Below are 20,914 nucleotides of genomic sequence, written 5' to 3'. Positions count from 1 at the left end.
GGGTTAATTTTTTGAAGATTAGAGAAAAAAGGGTTAATTTTTTAAAGTTTGAGAAAAAAGGGGTGAAAATTAAATGTTTACAGAATAACAGACCCCCCCCCCCCCCCATCCAGACCCTCATATATTGCCATATGATCACATCCTTTGTTTTATTTTGATTTCCGAATTTTGGGATTTAAAAAAATATAGAATGACTATATTGATAAGGATTTAATGTCAGCACAATTATTGTAACGTTAGAGAATCAAATAAGAGACTTTTATGGGAAAAGTACTTTTTCTGATGGGACTTTAAATTTTCCCATTGGAACTTCTGATATTCCCATGGGAATTGTACTTTTAATCAGCTATAGTGACAACTGTGACATGTTTGGAAATATGGGGAAATTTATTATAATCAGCTGTCACTTGGCTAAAAACTATCTTAAATTTGTTATCATGTAAAACAACACAGTCAGATTTGCCAATTCTGGAATGGCAAATTTGTCCCGCACAGTGTTCTAATATGTCCGGATTGAGTGACATGTCCTATACTGACTGTAATCAACTTCCTGTATTATACGAAAAGTCTATATTTTTAACAATAAATAGATATAAAATATCTGACAGGGGTAAAATATATTTATCACTGTCCCAGGTTAGGGGGAGGGTTGGGATCCCGCTAACATGTTTAACCCCGCCACATTATTCATGTATGTGCCTGTCCCAAATCAGGAGCCTGTAATTCAGTGGTTGTCGTTTGTTTATGTGTTACATATTTCTTTTTCGTTCATTTTTTTTTATATAAATGAGGCCGTTAGTTTTCTCGTTTGAATTGTTTTACATTGTCTTATCGGTGCCTTTTATAGCTGACTATGCGGCATGGGCTTTGCTCATTGTTGAAGGCCGTACGGTACTGTGACCTATAGTTGTTAATGTCTGTGTCATTTTTGTCTCTTGTGGACAGTTGTTTGGAAAATTGGAAATCATACCACATCTTCTTTTTATATTAATTTAAGGATTATCATGGCTAATTTCGAATAGTTTACCCCTGTCAGATTTTTTATATCTATTTATTGTAAAAAAACATAGACTTTATATATATAATACAAGAAGTTCATTACAAGAGTGATAAACTTCTGATAATGATTTATCATATCCTTAGGAATTTTAACGCCATGCTTGATTGCAATTGGCCTCTGATTAGTTAGTTTAACCGCCATACTTTGTTTTCAATATAAACTATTTATATTTTAGTTACAAAATTCAATTTATCTATACGGCATTCCTTTTGCTTAACAACTCGCGAAATTGTCCATATCGTCTTTTTGACATTCCTATTTTATTATTTATTAAGGTGTTGAGATTTTATGATCATCTTTACTCCTTTTGGCGAATTATATTCACGTTTTTTATACAATTAGATGTACAGCAATTCTTTAGGTAGATTAGCATTTTTTTCGTGGATGGAGGGACCTAAATTTAATTCAATTTGAATAAGTTTTGTTAAATTTCAAATTGATCTCAAACATAATTCACAGTTTTAAGCATACAATGTACATCTTTTGAAACAGAAGATTTAACCAAATATTCATCTTACAAAGTTCATCAATTATCTCAGTGAAACTAAGATATTTGTCTCCAAAGTAAAAAGGTTGTTTTAATGCTATTGTTGCAATAAACAAAATAGATGACATATAGCTATGGTTTCCGCTTACCTAAATGTTTTTGCAAGACAAACAACAAAGAAGGCAGGTAAATTAATTTTTGGGAACACTAACCGAGAAGATTGGTTTGGCTCGTAATCTAACAGGTGTGGTGGCATCGAATATGATTGAAATATATCTATGAAAAATTTCAAGTGGCATGTGTTTCAAAGTACTGCTTTCAAAGAGAGACGAAAGATATCAAAGTGGTAACTCATACGTCGAAAACGAATTGACAAGGTAATGTCAAAAATGAAAAACGACCACGTCAAGATAAACAACAGCACATGAAACACAAAATAGAAAACTAAAGACTGAGTAACACAAACCCCACCAAAACCAAGGATGGTTTCAGATACTCCGGAAGAGTATGCACATGTTTAAGTTATTGAAGAAGGCATCTGGAGGATACGAAAGCCGAGAAGGATCATTCATAATTCAGAATTCAAAACTCGCAAATCAAGAAAGATAATCCTGTTTTATTGCAGTTGCAATCCAAACACAATAAATATTATCTTAAACTGATCAACTGATCTGATCAAATATACCGTATATCAATAATATAATAGTGCACAGACAAACATTATAACACTTTTCAAAGGATATGTGCCGACATTATGTCAGACAAGTGAAACATTTCTTGTTATCACTTTTACCCCGGGAGAGAGAGATATCGAGTGTCACTTCAATCCTTATTCGATTTTTCTTCTTCTTCTTTTCATGACTTGAGAATCTTTCATAATATAAAAATAAAAAGATGTGGTATGATTGCCAATGAGACAACTCTCAACAAGAGACTAAAATGACTCAGAAATTAACAACTATAGGTCAACGTACGGCCTTCATCAATGAGTTAATTTAAACCAATATCGCATAGTCAGCTATAAAAGGCCCCGAAATGACAAATGTAAAGACGCACGATGTTCGTACCTCATTGGAAAATCGGCGTAGTTGGCAAGATGCAAGTCCAAAATATATAATTTTGTGATATCATATTCATTGCTATTGTACGTATTAAAAAAAAAAAATGTTTTTTTAAAATAAAAACGAACAAAATAATTGTTGAAACTATGTTTTAAAAAAACGGCTATTTTTAGGCTGTCCCGCGGAACACATTTCATTTATTGTAACCGCTAAACTATGATTTTCGTCTAAACTATCTAATATTTTGAAAAACGTGTTTTTTCCATTATTTAACAGAAAGGTTCATTCAGTCTTTTATGCATTTTTTTATGACGTTATAATGGACATCATAGAAAAAAAAAGCGTTTCATACTACAAGGGCAAATCTGTCCCACGGGGAAAAAAATGGGATTACAGATTTGAGAATCAAAAAACTTTTGTCTAAAATGGAAAAAGGTTAGTATTTGTATTTACTACATCAATGTTAATTTGCTTAATTTGATGAATTTAAAGACAAATATCCTGGAAAATGATATATGGTAATTTATGGACGATTTTTCAAAGGCTTACAAGGTTGTCGCACCGCCATTTTTTGACGTAAAAACGAACTCAACTCAAATTTACGTCAATTGTTTGCTTATCAGTGCTCTTATATGTTAGAATTTTATGATTTTTTTAAATGTTATTGTTCTTAATTTTTCAAAAATCTAAAATACATCAATTTTCAATAAGTAGTTAAAAAGCATCGTCGATTTTGCGGAGTCTTACAAGAATGTCGCACTTGCTTAAAAACAGCGTTTCAGTGGAAGTTTTGGTTTGAACGTTACGAAATATTCGCGACGTTGTGTTACGCTAAACATGTACGAACATCGTGCCTAACATCAAAACAATTCAGACGAAAAAACAAATTTGATATACAGCAAAAAACGACAACCACCGAATTACAGGCTCCTGACTTGGGACAGGCACATACAGAATGTGCACCATCCTCATTTATACAACACAAACAATATGTCGTCCACTTTTCGGTGTAGTGAATGAGAATTATTGTCAGGTGTAAAATTAGAGAATAGGCAGGCGAAGAATGGAGATCGTAGCGTTGTTGTTTTTTTTATCCACACAGGGAACAGATTGAGAGTTTTATGCTGTAAGAAATTATTATAATAAGCATTTCGCAATGTGACCGAAAAGACAAATTTTCTTTCATTGTAGAGGATGCTTACATAGTTTTGACATACTATATTTGATTGTAATATAAAATTTCAACTGTTTTTTTTTTTTAAATGATTATTTATTAATTTATTTCTGTTATTTCTTTAACCCGAAACCACCTTTGAAACTCACAGGCACTTGCCTCAGAAAAAAATTTCCTATATATACCTTAATATAAAGGTATACAGGGGGAAACAAATCTGAGACGAGTGCCTGTGTTGAAACTGGTGAAAATGTTTTGCAATGTTCCTGGATATCAATTTAAACAAGGGTTTTCGGATTTTTTCATTGCTGTCATTGGGAAATCTAGTGTCAAAATATTACCTTCTAAGTAAACACTGTAAACTTGATCTTTCAATGTTGGTTCTGTTTTAGCAAAGACACTATAAGTTAAAAATTCACAAGAAAACTGTCTGGTATTAACAATAAAAAAGATTTGCACTAAAAAATAACATTTCCAAATAAAGTTATCATTTCCCTCCTAAAATAGCAATTAAACGACGAGTACAACAGGCTACAAAAACTTTGAGTATAATAAAGATAAAAATAAAAAGCTTTGTGTCAAATTAGGTGAAAATACTCCTATACGAATATATTCCTGGAGTACCAGCTTTAATTTATGTTTTTATCGGCTGTATACCTCTCTGGAACATGCTTATTATCCGCATATGTATCATATGTACATTTTGGTTCAGTGGTGCTGATGGCATTTAAAGCAGTCCTCTTTTTCATATAATGACATCGGGGTTTTATATGATTTGCTATGTGGTATGGGGTTTGCTCATTGTTGAAGTGGTAATAAGCATTGTATGTAACTTTCATAACATTTGGTTGAGGCAAATAAAAGTAGAGCGCGTAGACGACAAATTTAATATTTTTTCCATTTATAAATGGGCTTGAACGGTGAAAGTGATGCCAGCCAAATTTTAACTTGATCTCAGTTTGGTGGTAATTAGCATTGTGTATAAGTTTCATAGTATTTGTTTGAGGCAAAATAAAGTTAAATTGCGGAAACTTCCAAGTTGTAAATTTTCCCATGAATACGTAAGGACGTGCAGACGGACAAGCGTTAAAATTAATGCCCCTCCGCTGTAGCTGAGATTATTCCGGCGGCACGTCTGTCTGTGTATACCTTCGTATAGAAATATGCCATTTATAAGAATAGATAAGTTTGAAAAAAGTTTGTGTGGGCAAAAGGGGGGAGGCAAACTTCTGAAAGTGACAAGAAAAAATTTTTTTTTCTTATGTAGTGTAATAATCTTAAAGGAGTAGGGCCACGAAGGGTAAAAAATGGCCCTGTCTCAGAAATTGACGAAATTACTGCAGAATGATCCCTTACTAGGGTAGTTTATAAATTGATAACCATCAGACTTGTAACTCTGTCTGTATAACTTTCCTGAGCGTCAGAAAAGACCATGGTGAAATCCTATTTTAACAATTTGTGCGTAACGTCAAAATTGTTTTTCTTGACGTTCTTATACTAATATAATCATTTTACCACAAGTATTATTTGCAAAGTATTTCTTGAATCTCATACACATAGTTCGTTCTTTATATATATATATATTAACATAAACTTACTAAAAGCCGGACAGATTAAAGTGGCAAACAATGCTCCAATTACATTAAATACAATTGCACCGAAAACTTGTTCTCTTTCATTTTCATTTTTTAGTTTCAATTTTTGTCTTAAAATGGGAGGGGACATAGTTTTGTCCCCTTTTTGCTCCTGGCTCCTATACGTACACTGTTATTATGACATACTTTTTGTAATAGCAATGAAACGAGTCATTTCAAATACCGGTATGAAAATGAGACTGTTCTATGACGACTTTTATTTATTGAAGGCACTAATGTTCAATTTATTGTTAATTTGTTTTTAGCACGAAGGTTTAAATTTGGCGCGCTCCCGCTTGGTCTTGCAGACCCCAAATACCCAGCCTCGTTTCAGATTGGACCATGCTTTCTCAATAACTTGCTCATGGCTGCACGCTTTCTTTTTTGCTAGCTTCTTTGTTTTTCTCAAAACGTGATGGCCGAGGGATACGATGCTGAAAGTTAAGAGACATCATCGAGAGTTTGAGAGGCGGTACACAGAAGAAATTGGATTCGAAAGAATCGGATGATGACTTCCAAGAATCATTCGAGGATCTTGACCAGGAGAACGGTGGAACGGCGAATCCGAAATTGGACACTGCACATGTTAATTCTGAAATGGAAATAAGTGAACTCGAAAAACAATTGAAAGAACTCCAAGTTGAGAGTAAGAAGGCTCATTTACGCCAGCAAATCGAGAAGGAGAAAGAAAGTTTGCAGACAATACACAGGTCTGCTTTGACACTCCCCGAGGGACTGCAACCATCATCCTTACAACAGCCTTCTGCGACAGGTGAGCCTATAAACTTTTCGCAACCTAACAAGGAACAAAGTGCACTTCAAATCTTATCTTTCATATGGCCAGAACCGGTTGAACAATTCCAAACTTTTACTCTCGGAGGCGAGGTCGAGTTCCGTGTCGGTAAAAAGAAAACCCTAGATAAGGTAACGATCGAAGAATGGGGGTACGCCAACATCAGAATTATGCAGGAATTACATTTTACTTAAGCAACATTCAGGGTTATCTTAACTATACGGCTGACATTTATCGTTTAGTGGTCAGGAATGTTTGGTATTCCGTGTTATTATATGATAAAGAGTATCGCCAAAAACAGGCCGATGAATTATTCGAATGGGGAATTTATCGCCAGGAGTTACGCGATTTCCAGTTGGTGTCTAAACGTGACAACCCTACAATTCGAGAATTTTCTGAAGCGTCGGTTGGAGCATCTAAAGGTAGGGAAAGGAATTCTAGACCAGGGATAGACGAGCGCCGCAAAGGTCCGTTTTTACCAGATGGGAGAGAAATTTGTCGAAATTTTAATTCCAATTCTTGTTTTCGATCGGATTGCAGAATGATGCATAGCTGTGCGATTTGCCTCTCTAATGCGCATTCGGCGCTTAACGGTCATTCTCAGCCTACAAATAAGCCAAAAAACTGGGAACTGCCTCAAAATCGGAAATAGTTGTGAATAGAAAGGCGACCTCTACGATTAATTGTTTGCATTTCGAGGCTTGGGGTCGTCTTTTGCCTATAGACATAGAAGACCGTGAATATATTTTAGATGGAGTTAAAAATGGATTTCATTTGTGTGTAAAATTTGGTCCACATTATCCGGTTAATAGAGAAAACTATTCGTCCGCTTTCAGATACAGGTCAAAAGTTGAAAATCAAATTAAGAAAGAGATAGAATTAGGAAATTATATCGTAACAAAATCTACTCCGACAATTGTGAGCTCATTAGGGGCCGTGCCGAAGCCAAATGGAGATATTCGTTTGATACACGACGCGAGTCAACCGATTGGAATTTCCTTAAATTCGTATACTAGCGATACTAATTGTGCTTATATGGATATGCGTCACGCTTTAAAGCTCATCAAACCTAATAGTTTTCTTGCAAAAGTCGATTTAAAAAGTGCTTATAGATCCGTGTGTTGCCATGTTTCAGATCACAATTTAACAGGTTTAAAGTGGACGTTCTTAGGTGATGATAGTCCTACATATATGTTTGATTCTAAACTTCCTTTTGGGCACTCCCGGAGTCCAAAAATATTCCAAAAATTAAGGGAAGTAGTGTGTATAATAATGAAATGTAGATATAATATTACATGTATTGCATATTTAGACGATTTTCTAGTTATTGAAGATACAATGTTTAATTGTAATAGAGGGTTACATTTATTGATTCGTACTTTACGAGAATTAGGATATAACATACACTGGTCTAAGGTTGAAGGACCAGCACAACGCATTACATTTTTAGGTATAATTATAGACACTCGTGAATTGACTCTTACTATGCCACCAGAGAAACAGTCTGACTTTTATAATTTATTATTGTCTTTTCAAAAGCGCAAACGTGCAGGTATTAAACAGATTCAATCTCTTTGTGGTAAACTAAATTGGGCCTGTCAAATGGTAAAGGGAGGAAGAACTTTTCTCAGACGTTTGATTAACTCTTATTTCCAGCGCACAAAACCGCAATGACAAAGTTTTATTGAATTCTGAATTTAAAGCTGACATTTCTTGGTGGATAAACTTTATGACTGTATTTAATGGAACTGTTAAATTCATGGATTTTAAGCCTATCACTTCCTCACAAACTGACGCTTCTTCGTTAGGAGGCGGTGGCTATTATAACGGAGATTACTTTTATGTGAATTGGGCTATTGACTTTCCGGCTTTCCGAAAGGAACATATAAACATAAAAGAAACATTGGCTGTTGTTTTATCAGTGCTTCGTTGGGGCCACTTGTGGCAAAATAAAACTGTAATTGTGCTAACTGACAATATGACTACAAAATGTATTCTAAACAAGGGATCGACAAAAAACAATGTGTTAATGAGTTTATTAAGGGACTTGTTTTGGCTGTCCGCGATGTATAACTTTGACATAAAAGGAAAATTTCTAAGTAGACGTTGCAACATTATAGCGGATGCTGTGTCAAGGCTGCATGAGGCAGGCCAACTTTCAAGACTGTATGATATCTTAACAGGTTATAGTTATATTTCTTTTAGTGCAGACGAACTGTTGAGACACGTGTCTTATGAATTTTATATTTGTAGATGGTGCAAGCCGGCCATTAGACTTGGATATAACTGTAGGACGCTTGAAAGGCAAGGGGTGGGCTGAATCAACATCAGGAACTTATCGTACGCATTTGAAGACGTACGTTCAGTTTTGTGAAGAGTATGAGTTTAAAGCGGTGACTTGTGATGAAAAAACAGTTGAATTTTACGTGGCTTATTTGGTGGATAAAAACACTTTGCTTATAGTTCCATACGTTCTTATATTAACATTATATCTATTTTGCATAAAATTCACAACTTGCAAGATCTTATTTCAAATTCGTGGAATATAAAACACTTGTTAACTGGTGTTAAACGAGAATTAGGTACAAACCAATCTTGTAAAGCGCCAGTTACACCCGAACTTTTATTGATTATGAAAAAAGTACTTGATATGTCAAACCATAATAACATTGTTTTTTGGGCGGCTTGTCTGACAGGGTTTTTTGGTTTCTTACGACCCAATAATTTTCTAGTTAAAGGAACTTTTAACCCAGAGGTCAACTTGCGCAGAATAGAGGTCTTGCCTTGTAGTTTGGGTATGCTCTTACGTCTTAAAGTCATCAAAACCCTTCAGTTTCGTTCCAAGCCAATAGAAGTAGTGCTACCTCATTTGTATAGTCACCCACTGTGCCATGTTACAGCCATGTCTAAGGTGCTCGGAAGTAGATAGGTGGTTGCATTTCTGGAAACATACCACAGATACATTGCCAAAGTCAGCTGCTGAAACCATTAAAAAATGCAACAAACTTGATTATCCCAATATATATGCAATTCTCAAAATTGTTTGCACAATGAGTGTAACAAGTTGTGAATGTGAGCGTTCGAATAGTGAGCTCGGGTTACTGAAAACATTTTTACGTGCAACAATGGGCCAGGACCGACTAAATGGACTTGCACTGATGCACGTGCATTACAATTTAGAGTTAGAACTGGATGTTATAGTTGACATGTTTGCACGCAGGCATCCAAGAAAAATGAAATTGGAATCAATTTTATAAATAATGTGTAACTTTTGTCTTATATAGTTGTAACTATTTTCATGATACCAATAAAAAAATTGAATTTTGATTTAAGATTTCAAAAGGTGACCACCCCCTAATAAATTTCTGGATCCGCCCCTGCTTGCCTTGGTAGGAGAACCATTGGATCCCCTTTTTCGGTTATCAGATACTTCATGTTTGACATACACAGTTTTCCTGAATGCCTTTCGTTTTACATTACAACTAATGAAGTTTGGACCACCTTAGTTATGGAGGCCATTCTTTTCGCCGAGGCGCGGCGACATGGGGTAGCAAAGTGGGCCTTTCAGACGATGACATAAAATTGTTAGGTTATTGGTAAAGTGATTGTTTTTCTCGGTACATAGATTGTGATATGGATAAACGGCTGAAAGCCATCTCTACCTTCAGTACCCTTTTACCACGTTAATTCCCCCTCTTGGGTTTGGGACTTTATATTACTTCAATGCTTGTCATAAGATTGGGGCATGTATGCAATTGGGGGGTTTTTAGCTTGGGGGTACCAAGCTATTAAATATTGCCATATTGTCTTATGTTTTTGTTTTTATACCAAGTAAGGTAAAGTTCAATTTATTTGTAAATTTGTTTTTAGCACGAAGGTTTAAATTTGGCGCGCTCCCGCTTGGTCTTGCAGACCCCAAATACCCAGCCTCGTTTCAGGACGACTTTTATTTATTGAAGGCACTATTCTATAAAATACAAAATTATTGTATGTATTGGCTCTTAGTAATGTTCAATAGCGTATTTGAATAAAATTTCAAAGAATTAAATTTACTACAATACGAACAATTCTTAGCTCTATTTTAGAACATGTAATTTAAACTTGTTGAAACGAAGTTAGTTTAAAATTTGTCAAATTAAGCTTTAAGAATTCCCTTTTAGCTCACCTGGCCCAAAGGGCCAAGTGAGCTTTTCCCATTTGGCGTCCGTCGTCCGTCGTCCGTCGTCGTTAACTTTTACAAAAATCTTCTCCTCTGAAACTACTGGGCCAAATTAAACCAAACTTGGCCACAATCATTATTGGGGTATCTAGTTTTAAAAATGTGTGACGTGATCCGGCCAACCAACCAAGATGGCCGCCATGGCTAAAAATAGAACATAGGGGTAAAATGCAGTTTTTGGCTTATAACTCAAAATCCAAAGCATTTAGAGCAAATCTGACATGGGGTAAAAGTGTTTATCAGGTCAAGATCTATCTGCCCTCAAATTTTCAGATGAATCCGACAACCCGTTGTTGGGTTGCTGCCCCTGAATTAGTAATTTTAGGGAATTTTTGCTGTTTTTGGTTATTATCTTGAATATTATTATAGATAGAGATAAACTGTAAACAGCAATAATGTTCAACAAAGTAAAATTTACAAATAAGTCAACATAACCAAAATGGTTAGTTGACCCCTTTAGGAGTTATTGACCTTTATAGTCAGTTTTTAACCATTTTTCGTAAATCTTAGTAATCTTTTACAAAAATCTTCTCCTCTGAAACTACTGGGCCAAATTAATCCAAACTTGGCCACAATCATCTTTGGTGTATCTAGTTTAAAAAATGTGTGGCCTGACCTGGCCAACTAACCAAGATGGCCGCCATGGCTAAAAATAGAACATAGGGGTAAAATGCAGTTTTTGGCTTATAACTCAAAAACCAAAGCATTTAGAGCAAATCTGACATGGGGGTAAAAGTGTTTATCAGGTCAAGATCTATTTGCCCTGAAATTTTCAGACAAATCGGACAACCCGTTGTTGAGTTGCTGCCCCTGAATTAGTAATTTTAAGAAAATTTTGCAGTTTTTGCTTATTATCTTGAATATTATTATAGATAGAGATAAACTGTAAACAGCAATAATGTTCAACAAAGTAAGATCTACAAATAAGTCAACATGACAAAAATGGTCAGTTGGCCCATTAAGGAGTTATTGCCCTTTATAGTCAATTTTTAATCATTTTTCTAAAATTTTAGTATTCTTATAAAAAATCTTCTTCTCTGAAACTAATGGGCCAAATATAACCAAACTTGGCTACAATCATCATTTGGGTATCTAGTTTTTAAAATGTGTGGCGTGACCCTGCCAACCAACCAAGATGGCCGCCATGGCTAAAAATAGTACATAGGGGCGAAATGTAGATTTTGGCTTATATCTCTGAAACCAAAGCATTTAGAGCAAATCTGACATGGAATAATTTGTTTATTAGGTCAAGATCTATCTGCCCTCAAATTTTCAGACAAAACAGACAACCTGTTGTTGGGTTGCTGCCCCAGAATTAGTAATTTTAAGGAAATTTTGCAGTTTTTGGTTATTATCTTGAATATTATAATAGATAGAGATAAACTGTAAACAGCAATAATGTTCAGCAAAGTAAGATCTACAAATAAGTCAACATGACCAAATATTTAGTTTACCCCTTAAGGAGTTATTGCCCTTTATAGTCATTATTTAACAATTTTCATAAATTTTTAGAAAATATTTTCCACTGTAATTACTGGGCCAAGTTCATTATAGATAGAGATAATTGTAGCAAGAAGAATGTCCAGTAAAGTAAGCTCTACAAACACATCATGATCACCAAAACACAATTTTGTCATGAATATATCTGTGTCCATTGTATAATATGCACAAAGACCAAGGTGAGCGACACAGGCTCTTGAGAGCCTCTAGTTTTTTCAATTTGTCTTTTAATATAGATTTATCATGCATGTCTCTAAACAAAGTATGCGACGCGTAACAGTTTATAAGCCTTGGTGTTCTCATATATGCATTTGATACGGTGCATTTATTATGGATATATTTCAGACTCCATTTATGAAAGAAAATCTATAGAGCAGAGCATTTTGGTTATTTTTTTGTAGCTCTATTTTAGAACATGTGATTTAAACTTGTTGAAATGAAGTTAGTTTAAAATTTGTCAAAGTAAGCTTTAAGAATTCCTTCTTTTATTTAAGATTTATTACGCATGTCTCTATACATAGTATGCGACGCGTAACAGTTTATAACTAAGTGTTTTGATATATGAATTTGATACGGTGCATTTGTGATGGATATATTTCAGACTCCATTTATGAAATAAAATCTATAGAGCAGAGAATTTTGATTTTTTATGCCCCACCTACGATAGTAGAGGGGCATTATGTTTTCTGGTCTGTGCCTCCGTTCGTTCGTCCGTCTGTGCGTCCGTTCGCTTCAGGTTAAAGTTTTTGGCCGAGGTAGTTTTTGATGAAGCTGAAGTCCAATCAACATGAAACTTGATACACATGTTCCCCATGATATGATCTTTCTAATTTTAATGCCAAATTATAGTTTTGACCCCAATTTCATGGTTCACTGAACATAGAAAATGATAGTGCAAAGTTCAGGTTAAAGTTTTTGGTCAAGGTAGTTTTTGATGAAGGTAAAGTTACATCAACTTGAAACTTAGTACACATGTTCCCTATGATATGATCTTTCTAATTTTAATTCCAAATTAAAGTTTTGACCCCAATTTCATGGTCTACTGAACATAGAAAATGATAGTGCGAGTGGGGCATCCGTGTACTATGGACACATTCTTGTTTTGTGTATCAATTTAAAATGTAGATTCAAATATGTTTCACTTCAAACGATAAAGTAAAACTTCTTCAAAACTTATATATAATGTATAGTTCGGCGTCCGCAAAAAAGAAGCCATACGTATTTCATTGAATCTCGATATTTATCATGTTTATAATTTTTCTAACAATGACGTTCTACCTCCATAAGCCTGGAAATGTCATGTCGGGTAACAATTTTAATATATATATATTTAAGTTAATATTATATAAAAATGGGTACATTGTTTTAGACAAACATAGCACAACCCTACCAAAAAAAAAAATCGAAGTTAACCCCTCCACCCAGATTAAAGTTGATAATTCCAAGATTAAAGTTGATAATTCCAAAATTAAAGTCGACAATTTGAAAAAAATAAATAAAAAAGGATGACCTAATACGCTTTCGTAATAAATGGAATTGCATAAGTAAATGCCAAAAGTATCATTGTTCGTCAATCATAGACCGTAACTCCCAAATAACATAAAGAAAAATCGTCAAAAACTTAACACGAATTTTGTTGATATAACAACATAAAATTATCAGAATTTGATAAACGATACACAAAATCTGTCTTTTGTATATACATATTTTAATAACTAGATTCTTCCGTTGGAAAACTAGGTTATTATAAGAGATTTGTTGTTGTTTGCTTAACCTCCAGTGGTAAATATTTCATGCATATTTAAACTTTACGAAAAAGCGATGATTTCAATTTTTCCATTGTGAACGTTCCATTTCAGTGAAGCCACTTTCCAGCTGTAGTAGTATAGGGCTCGGGTTTCCTTTCCTAATTTCTTGATAGAGGGTTGCTACTTGCAAGGACGCTGTGTTACCAAGGGTTTCAAATGGTAAAGTTGGATGTATCCCTATGAAGGTGTAATGGACCCTTTTGCCTTCTTTCAATGGGTTCGTGTTCTTAACAAACTTTCTAAAATAGCTTTCAGTAGTATATTAAAGTGTAAAGTGCGATCTTTTTTTTTTTGGCTTTCGTAAGCGCGGGGAATCATGATAGATTAATGTAGGATTTTTGAGTTTTGAATTTTGAATTTTGAATTTTGAATTTGAATTGAATTATTCTTCTCGGCTTTCGTTGTTTAAAATGATATTGGGGATTTAAACTGAAAAGTTTACTTTATGACCAAAATAAAATAGACTGTTTCCTTGGATTTGTTAATAGGCATGTGAGTTTCCCACCAGCAAAATTAATTTATATTTTCTTGGTCTATTTATGATAATTACATTAGATGTATGTTTCATTATAATACGTTATTCTGATTGGCTAACTAGCAATCTCGTGATATTCCTTAATCAATTGCATTACACAATGCAACTTTTCATTCATGATGACACGAGGTCCCACAATAAAGTGCACAGGTAAATGAAATAAAAACTTGATAAAAGTCGTGTTTTCATGATCCTATAGGTAAAAATGTAATTATAAGTATTGAATGCTTTTTTTTGTAACTTTATAGGGTTGTAAAAGCGTTGACCGTGCGCACATTTTTAGTATGAAGCGCTTCCGCGCTTCATACAAAATGTACTTCGGTCAACGCTTTTACACCCCAATAAATTTACAAAAAAGAGCATTCAATTCTTAAATTAAAAAATGACGAAAAAGAAAAACATATATTTTTCATTCTATTTTTACATGATTAAGTGTTGACTTAATAACTTTGCCTTTTAAGCATCATTTAAGTTAGATATAATGTCGGTTTATATATTCACCTATATTATATTGTTGCCAAAAAAGGTCCACGGTCTATGTAGTATCATATTGTGGAAAAAAGAAAATTTCAATAGTAACTAGACGTAGACATCATGGTAGCCTTGAAATAAAAAGCACGGTGAAGGTCTAGGTCGGGGTTTACCGAACATGAACATAGATTAACTTAAAAATAAAGAATGGAGAATCACTTGAAAAGATCAAAATACAAAGATAACGGTCCCTTCACAGAAAATTGAGCATCACGATTAATTTATGAACTTTTGATTTTGATGGTAATTATATTATAAAATGTACCCGTTTAATGAACAAGGTTGTAATTACAAAAACATGCATCAATGTTAATAAAATATTTTGATTTTTCTATATCTGTTTGTTTGATTTAACTTTGCATACATATTTTATGCATCTTTTCACAAGAAAACCCATCCAAAGATTATTTATAAATTTTCACTTGAATATTATACTTTATAATGGTTGTGGACCAAAGTTTCTTAAATATCATAAACAGCTAAAACAAGGATATCTGGCAAAATTGCATCAGCTTGAAAAGCATATGAATATTAGGTAGGAAATAAATATTATATGGACATTTGTTTTTTAAATTGTAATATTTATTCCATAAAAAATACTGATCTTGAGGACAGAAATTGCTGTTTGGACACGGACTCGATGGTGCCATCCGCCGATATTGCACTAGTTACAATTTTGAAAAGTAATCCTATGTTAAAGTGACTGGTCTTGCTCCATTTTGAATTTTGAAGAAGCAGATGACAATTCGTCTAGATCTCAAATGAAATGTGCAAATTTTGAGAGTAGAATGTAGTTCATGAGTAAGACTTTTCATGCTACTTTACAAAATTAGGTGTTTTATCATATTTACTGCAAAGGAAAAAAAAATAACGAAAACGACCAAAATATCAACAACAGTCCACAAAACACAAGATAAAAATCAAAGTTCGATGAGATAGATCTACTTTACAAAATTAGGTGTTTTATCATATTTACTGCAAAGGAAAAAAAAATAACGAAAACGACCAAAATATCAACAACAGTCCACAAAACACAAGATAAAAATCAAAGTTCGATGAGATAGATGCATTAAACATAGTCACAACTTTGCCGTTTTCATTGTGGGGCACCATTTATAATACAGAACGTGAAGTTTAAGGATAATGCTAGCTTCTATTCATTCTTCCTAATAAGCGCCTGTATGAAGTATGTCTGATATGAAGCTAGGAACAAACTCGGCGTGAATATATAGAAAGCCAGGCTTGTAACGCTACCTTAACAGTGAAGAGTCATATGGTCAAAAGAGGCATAATAATAAACTCATCAATTTAGAGTAAACTTTACCTTATTCTTTTTTTTTTAATTTCTCAATTTATCAACGAAAAATGTCATTAAAAGCGTATGTTATAAATCTTGTCTGTACATAAGCACCGACTGATGAGCTGGTGATTACTTCAGGGACAAACAGTTCGACAACAGTGGTTCAATGCAGTGCTAGAAAAAAAGTAACGTTATCATTTTATAAATGCGTTGCGTCCAGAGAGTTTTCTGGGTTCAACTCACCACGAACGCTCATACCAAAATTATTGAAAGCCAAGAATGTTTAATCACCCGAACACATGAGAGGTTTATGATTAAAACGTCCCGTTTAGGAATTAACTAGTATTGTCAACGGTTAATCGGTTAACTGTCGGGATGACCGAATATCGAATACAAAAACGCTAACCAGTTAAAAGGTTAAATAAACTAATACCAAACTCCGTTGAAAATTCAAAACGGATAAGTCCCTAATCAAAATACAAAATAAAAATCTCAAACACATCAAACAAATGGGTAACAACTGTCATATTCCTGACTTGGTACCAGCCATTTTCTTATGTTGAACATGGTGGATTAAACCTGATTTTATAGCTAGCTTAACCTCTCACTTGTATGCAATCGCATATTTCAACATATACACTATTTTTGTTATGCATACATATGTTCATTATGGTCTTTATTTTAGAGTGAAGTTTCAATAAAAGACAATCAAAAATTTCACAACGGGAAATATATTTGTTGCGTAAATGAAACAGATGTTGAAAAAATGAAAAAATAATATGTCTACATGAACGTATCAAAACGTCTGCCCGCGAAATATGTTGGATATGAAATCATTTCGTTCTGTTTTTTTACGAACAAGCTTAACATGCAAAAGAGGAGGAGCCGGGGGGGGGGGGGGTAAAGACAACATCATTTATAATTCCCACACAACTCACAATACTGGTATAAAGATTGTTTGATAACTTGGTATTTATTTGCAGATTTGGCTATGTATATAGAATTGCAGGAAATATACAGAAGATATAATAACATCAAATATTTTCTCCAATTAACAATAAACATTACGATATTATTGTACCGGTACGCTATTTTTTTCGTTTCAATTTTTAGATTTTGCTTTATTTTCGTGTGTTTAATTTTGGCACATGCATTGTATCAAATAAATAAAAATAAAACTAAAACCAAAATAACCCAATTTACGTTATATAGATTGTTTGATTGCTCCTAAACTACCAGTGGGAAGAAGTTATGTGTATAAGGGTCAAAATAAAGCTTCTTAGTATGCAGGGCTCGTGCCAGTTGTACATATAGCTTAAAATGTTTCTTGAGATGGCATACGTCCGTATGTATATGATACCATATGTAAAAATACAAATGCCAAAATTTTATAAAACTTTTAAATCCAAATACACATCCGTGGTTAAATACTTAATAACTATGTATATATGCATTTATAGCAGTTTATCATGGTGTTATGTTTAAGCAATGCATCGGTTTTATTTGAATACTAACTTGTTAAAAGAAGGATAATATGAACCAAACGTGTATTCCGTTTTTCCTCCACTATATATGAACAACTTGTGTCTTTTAAAATGTCAAGTGACCTTGTATATATAAAATTAAAATTGTATTTATTACAAAAACAAAACCCCGGAGATAATATATATCAACTTTAGTTAAATGGATTAGTGTGTAAGTAAGCAGTTTTATCCTGTATGGATAAAATTAGCTTTTTATGATTGATGAGACGAAATGCTTCGTTTTTCGCAAACAAGAGGGGAATAAACAGGGAAAGGGGCGTGTGTCTAAAATTGTGCTCATCTATACACACAAGTGATATAAATCGCTGATTGAAAGATTGAAAAAGTAGTTTCAATAATATGATATGGTAATAGACAAATTAAGAAAACATTAATGCAGACAATTAGATTTACAGCTGCAATAGTTGGGAATTTGATGCGACCGTCATACAAGTGAGAGGTTAAGCGCTATAATATCAGGATCAATCTCCCATTTTCTACATTTGAAAATGCCTGTACCAAGTCAGGAATATGACAGTAAATTGTTGTCCATTCGTTTGATGTGTTTCATCATTTATTTTGATTTTGCCCTTTGATTGTGGACTTTCCGTTTTGAATTCTTCGGAGTTCAGTATTTTTGTGATTTTACTCTTTAGGTAGATAAAATAAAAACCTAAATGTGGTTTTAATTCGAATAACAGTAACCTTGTTAATTTTTTTTAAAGTAAAAATCAAATATAATTCACAGTTTCATGTTTTAGGCATACACTAGAAATCTTTTGAAACAGGAGATTTAACAGAAATAAACATTGTTCCTACAAAGTTTATTAATTATCTTAGTGAAAAAAAAGATTGACAGAAAGACTTGAAACTAAGATATTTGTCTCCCCAAATCAACATATTTAAAGGTTGTTTGGGGGCATATGCAAGTTCAAACATACTAGATTTTAACTGTTTTCGTCTATGAATTGATCTTGTACCGGATCCTAATTCTTCCCGCATTATAGTTTGAAGTTGACATCATCTCTTCATTCTAATGTGATGTCTGAATCGAAATCGTCAATGTTTTTGTCTTCCCGGTATCTGTTCTTTAAAGTTTGGGCTCTTGCTCTGAATCAGATTTAGGATTGATCCTTGGTATATATTTGCCTCATAAAGACATTTTGGAATTTACTTAACAAATTAAGTTCTCTTTCAGAAATAAAAGAGGAAAACAATTTTGATCAAGAATTATTTATAAACTACTTGAAAAAAATGAACAGTACTTCTAATATCCAAAACAATAAATTCCATGACATAATTATTGAAAAATTAACAGCCTTAAAAAAGACACTAAATACATGCAACTCTGACAACGAATTTAATAAACACATTCAGCCAGCTGAAATTTTAAATGCAGTTAAAACACTTAAAAATGGTAAATCATCAGCTGAAGACTTAATTTCTAACGAAATGATTAAATGCGGTATGCCAGTATTATTAGAACCCCTATTAAAACTTTTTAACCTAGTATTTATGAAAGGCAGCTTCCCAAAATTATGGAACAAAAGTCTGATTACTTTAATTCATAAAAAGGGGAACAAATCTGACCCCTCTAATTATAGAGGTATCTCATTGACTTCTAATTTGGGAAAATTATTCAATAAAATTATACACACTAGACTTACGAAGTTTATTAACACCAATAATTTGATAAGTGAAAATCAGATTGGCTTCAAAGAAAAAGCTAGAACAGCAGATCATATATTCTCATTAAAGTCTATTGTAGACAAATATAAAACTAAAAAAAAAGAAAATGTTTGCAGCATTTATAGATCTGCGAAAAGCCTTTGATACTGTCTGGAGGGAGGGTTTATTCTACATTCTACTCCAAAACAGACTTCCAGGCAAACTTTTTAACGTCATCCAATCAATGTATAATGACAACAAATGCAGAATTAAATTTCAAAATGGTATTAGCCATGAATTTATATCAAATTGCGGAGTAAAACAAGGGGATGTACTTAGCCCCACTTTGTTTAATATTTATATAAATGGCCTTGTAAATGACCTTGATCATGCAAACACTCAACCAATTATTATAGATGTTAAACTAACATCATTATTATATGCAGATGACATTATTTTATTGTCTGAAACCCAAGAAGGGCTACAAAATGCACTAAATGAGTTAACTAAATTTTGTTCCCTATGGAAACTTGATGTTAACAAACAAAAATTATAATATTCAATTCTAATATAGTTATAATCAATTTAACTATTGTCAGTTTATTGTTTTAATTTTGTATGCCATAACCATTTAATGTAAATGTGTTTGTGCGAATAAAATATTGTCTATTGTCTATTGTCTATTGTCTATATAGTTTTTCATACGTTGCTAAAATGTTTCCATGCTAAATTATCTGTATTGAGTTGTGTTAATAAGCATATGAGTTCCTATGTAATACTAGTTAGGTAATTTGGTCAATGGGATTTGCATTAAAGAGGATGTGACATTCTAATTGCGGCTCTCAACTCGTCTCTGCTATTGTTGATCATGGCTCTTGTCAATATACTGATTTTGTATCAGTGCTCTTACCTGTTAAAAATGACTAATAAGCCCGACAATTGACAACACTGAGAGATACATACTTGCATCGGCTCCAAAGATATTTCTCAGTTTCATGATGTGTATTCAGATATGAAAATTTGATGATGTAAATAATTTAAACAATAGTTAAAACTTAATAACAAGAGTGCACACACTAATATGTCTCGCCTTCTTTACTAATCATTGATATTATGTTGATAGTCCTAAGTATAAAGCTTTATTACAACTGTCACATAAACTTAACATTAACCAAGTAGCTAAACAAAGACCAATGAACCATGAAAATGAGGTCAAGGTCAGATGAACCATGCCAGGCAGACATGTACAGCTAACAAAGCTTCCATACAACAAATATAGTTGACCTATTACTTATTATAGTTTAAGAAAAATAGACCAAAACACAAAAACTTAACACTGTGCAATGAACCCTGCAATTGAGGTCATGGTCAAATAAATCTGCGGGACTGACATATAGATCATAATATATTTCCATACACCAAATATAGCTGACCTTTGGCATATAAAATTACATAAAAAGACCAAAACTTAAAAACTTAACTTTGACCACTGAACCATGAAAATGAGGTCAAGGTCAGATGACATCTGCCCGCTAGACATGTACACCTTACAATCATTCCATACAACAAATATAGTAGACCTATTGCATAAAGTATGAGAAAAACAGACCAAAACACAAAA

At 33.3% G+C, this 20,914-nt stretch overlaps 1 protein-coding gene and 1 pseudogene across 1 annotated transcript in view; one reads left to right on the top strand and one right to left on the bottom strand.

The window, feature by feature from the left end:
• LOC143062798 (uncharacterized) overlaps positions 1–20,914 on the bottom strand; it is a 528,850-nt gene that overhangs the window by 205,708 nt on the left and 302,228 nt on the right. The window lies entirely within an intron of this gene.
• LOC143061979 (uncharacterized) lies at positions 7,554–9,138 on the top strand (annotated as a pseudogene).

The sequence above is a fragment of the Mytilus galloprovincialis genome, chromosome 2 (genome assembly GCF_965363235.1).
Source record: "Mytilus galloprovincialis chromosome 2, xbMytGall1.hap1.1, whole genome shotgun sequence".
Classification (NCBI taxonomy): Eukaryota; Metazoa; Mollusca; class Bivalvia; order Mytilida; family Mytilidae; genus Mytilus; species Mytilus galloprovincialis.
This window is presented reverse-complemented; position numbering and strand designations above follow the sequence as displayed.